The following is a 4002-nucleotide window of genomic DNA, read 5'->3' on the forward strand; positions in this document are numbered from 1 at the left end:
CCCAACATGACTTTTGAAAAATCCTTGAAATTATTAAAACTTTTAAAGGAAAAGGAGGGGAGGGCAGCTAGATAGCTCAGAGGGCTAAAGTGCCTGCTTAGGCAGAATGTAGCAGCCAGGGTTTGATCCCTGGTGTGCCCTGCTGGCCCTGCTCCCAGAGCATGCTGAGACGGCGACTGAGACGATTGAGACTGGGCATGGTAGCATGCGCCTGTAGTCCCAGTGCTTGGGAGGCTGAAAAAAAATAGGATACCTAGGAGTCCAATCTCTGTAGTGAGACCCTGTAGACCCTTGTAGACTCTGTATTAAATACATTAAAATAAATAAATAAATAATAAAAAAAATCAAGGAAAGGGGGGTAAAGAGAAAAACCAAGAGCAAAAGAAGGATGGAAGGGGTGAGTGGGGAGGAATCAGTGGGCTTCTCTTTTTATTTGGTGACAAGCAAGTGGAAGAAAGCTCACTTATAGTTTGTTCAGTTGTCTGTTTTTACACATCTGCATTCTGACCAGAAGGGCCTCTGAGGTTTTCCTCAAGCACATGTTCAACAGGAGGTTCTGTTCTCTTATAGTTCTTCTCTGTCTCAATAACCTCAGAGCCAAGCTTCCTGTAGAAGGCAGTTGCTGACTCATTACTGATCTGGACATGCACACAGATGTCAAAAGTGCCATCGTTTTCACAGACGGTTTAAGACTTGACTTAATGCTTTGGTTCCTATTTCCAGGCTTTGGTGAGGTGCAAGGCACCCTAGTGTCCCGATGGCAAGTCACTTCTGATTGTGTGAATGATACACCCTGCAGCATACTGTACGTACAGTGCTATCATTGCAGGTACTAGGCTTTGCTCGTTCACCAACCTCCAGCACACCCTAGTAGAACTTGTGATAGCTGACTGGAAAGATGGCCTGGTTTAACCTCTGCAATTGTTTGCTACCGTATATAATACCATATAATTGTGGTATTATATTTCCCAGGTCCATCCGGCTTCCTTTCTTTCTCCCTGGCCTACTGAGGCCTTTGTTGCCAACACGCTCAGAGCTGCTGCTATATCCTCTCTGCTGCCCTGAATTCTCTGGCCTCAGCCCTGGCCCCTCACCTCAAGCTGGCCTCCTCCTCCTCCTTGTGCTGAGGAGGTTATAGAGTGTGACCCTGCATCTGGGGAGAGGATGGGGAAGTCTCAATCTCTTCTCCATGAAGTCATGCCAGTCAGGTATCAGAACCCAGCCATGTCTTCCCATCTAGGTCTGAATCACAGCTTGGTCCCTGACCAGCCATGTGACCTTGGACAAGTTAGATAACCTTTGTGTGTCTCAATTGTCTTAAGTACAAAATGGGGTAATAACATCGCTTACCTTCCACAACGATTCTCATGAAGATTCTGTGAATCACAAGACACATACTTGGCTAGAGGGTACATCCCTGCTGCATAAGTCTTAACTCTGTTGTATTGATAACGCATCTCATAACTTTCTAGGCGTACCACACGTGTGAATCATGGGGGAACAGTTTAAGTTGGAACTTTTGCCTACAAAATAGCAAAAGACTATAATAGCAACAGATATAACATCCACTCAGAGAGAAAATATAGATCCTTACTTTTTGGGAGTACACAACCCAAAAAGTACCTGTAAGCTGGCCATGTATCAAATAATGTACTAGGCTGTTTCACATGTATTTTGCTAGTAGTTGCTACAAAATTCTGTATATTTACATGATAGGACCAGAAAAAATATACTTATAATGAAAACTTAGTTGAATAATACATGTGAAATGATAATGTAATATTGACTGTTGGTACATATTTCAATTATATATGTCTAAAGTGTAAAGATTCTTTTGTAGATTGTCCTGTAGAATTTTTATTAATAAAGAAAAAACTACACAAACTAGGACAATTAAATGTTATTTATATTCTTGAGATACAGCAGAAGAGAAGTGAGATTTTTCATTGCTTTTTAAGAGTTACCTTTATTCATTAAGATACACAGTATACCTTTAAAATATAGTATAAAGATTCTGGTACTACAAAAATTAAAAAAGTATGGGCCAGTAGAATTTTACGTATAAAAAGGCATCTTGCATTGGTGATTATGCAACTGATATGAATCATTATTTTCCAGGAGGGGTGAATATGTGTCTGGTCTGTGGGGCGGGGGTCTGCTATGACACAGTACCATCAACTGGGAGGCTGATAAATGGCCATTTACTTCTTCCAATTCTAGAGGGAGTCCACTCGGTGTTTTCCTAGCTCATAAGGGCTTTCTGCCTTATAGATGGCAACTTTGAGTGGTGGAAAAGGGTCATGATTTGCATGGTGGAAAGTGTGGGCCAACCCCAAATACAAATTGTTTCATATAAGAGTGGTGAACTGGGCTGGGGAGATAGCTTAGTGGTCTAAGCACCTGCCTGGGAAATGCAAGGTCGTGAGTTCGATGCCATATAGGCCTGGTCACTGAAATTGAGTGTGGTGGCATGTTTGTAATCCCAGCTCTGGGGAGGCCAAGACAGGAGAATCATTACAAGTCTGAGTTGTGTAGCGAGACTTTGTACCAAATAAATAAATAAATAAATCTGAGAGGAAGAGTGATGGACCCTTCCCTCTCAGAATGTTCCTTTACAAGCCTGCCCCACAATACATGACATGATTGTTGTATTCTATTTAACCAACTATGTAAAAGCCTGCTATCAGCCTTGTACATCCCAGTTGCAAACCATATTTAAACTGAACTCAAACCTGACTCTGGGTTTTATCATTTTAATTCATAATAATTTTTGTACATATTTTTCCTCTTCTACTTCAGTTCCTCTATCTCTATTCATAAAATCCCAGATTTCTTTTTCTTTCCTTCTTTCTTTTTTTTGGCAGAACCAGGGATTGAACTCAGGCCCTTGTGCTTGCCAGGGAAGTGCTTATTCTACTGAGCCATCTCCCCAGCCCCGAATCCCAGATTTCTAAAGGCCTATCACAATAACACTCCCTTGAATAAGCTTATTTTTGTTTTTGTTGGTTTATTTTTATTAGTGGTGACCTCTTCCCTTGTGTGCACTTTGTGTGTTTGGCCCATTTTACCTCTGCCTTTTATTCTAGATCTCCCCTCATTTTCTGTGTCACTTGTGGTACCAAGCACTGACTTTAAGTTTAGTAAACCCCAAACATTTGCTGAATTAAAAATCCTGAATACTTCTGTGTCTTAGTTTTCTGTCATTACTGGGACAAAATACACGGCACCCAAAATTAAGGAAGGAAAGGTTTATTTAATCACAGTTTGTGGAGGTTTCAGTCCATACTCAGCTGGCTGGCTCCAAGGCAGACTGGCACAGGGCAGAGAGCAGCAGTTTATGGTGGCAGAAAGCAGCAAAGTAGCAAGAGCAAAAGGGAGGAGTAATGGCAATGAGGGCAACCAAGAACAAGTCTGCCTCCTTTATGATGCATTCAGACTATCTGCGCCAGGCAGGATGTTGTCCTCACACCCATAATCCCAGCAGCACTCACACCCATAATCCTAGCACTGGATCATGAATTAACCACAACCTTTAGAAGTCTGCCCCAAAACTACATGCTGCTTTGGGGAGACAGCTAGACACAAACCATAACAATCTGCTTTCGCCATTCTTCTGTGAAGTGATCTGTGTTTGCGGTTGGCCCACATGGCTCTCCTCATTTTGTGGAGGTTGTGGACTGGGTTCCTCGGGAAGGAAGCTGGGCCTGCAGCACGACTCAGCAATGTGGTGTCTATGTGTTCATGCCTTGTTGGCCTCACAGAGTGGGAGGAAGTTTGCCCCGGCCACACCAGGTGGCAGTGTGACCCATGCCTGCACAGTGACACCAAACCAGTGCAGAGGAAAGTAATGCAGCAAATCTACAGAGGAAAGATTTGAAAATAATGGAACGCAAAATGGAAGATGAATGAAGCATTCAGGATTTTAAGCTAGAGATTCAAAGACTTGCATGATTTATTCAACTGCAACTGACAGGGAAGAGTGAAAAATAGGTTTTATTATTT

The 4002-nt window shown here is 42.4% G+C and overlaps 1 pseudogene; it reads right to left on the minus strand.

The window, feature by feature from the left end:
• Window positions 1-488: 488 nt before the first annotated feature.
• LOC101588050 lies at window positions 489-1457 on the minus strand (annotated as a pseudogene).
• Between the last annotated feature and the right edge of the window lie 2545 nt (window positions 1458-4002).

Source organism: Octodon degus, unplaced genomic scaffold (assembly GCF_000260255.1).
Source record: "Octodon degus isolate 3935 unplaced genomic scaffold, OctDeg1.0 scaffold00177, whole genome shotgun sequence".
Lineage (NCBI taxonomy): Eukaryota > Metazoa > Chordata > Mammalia > Rodentia > Octodontidae > Octodon > Octodon degus.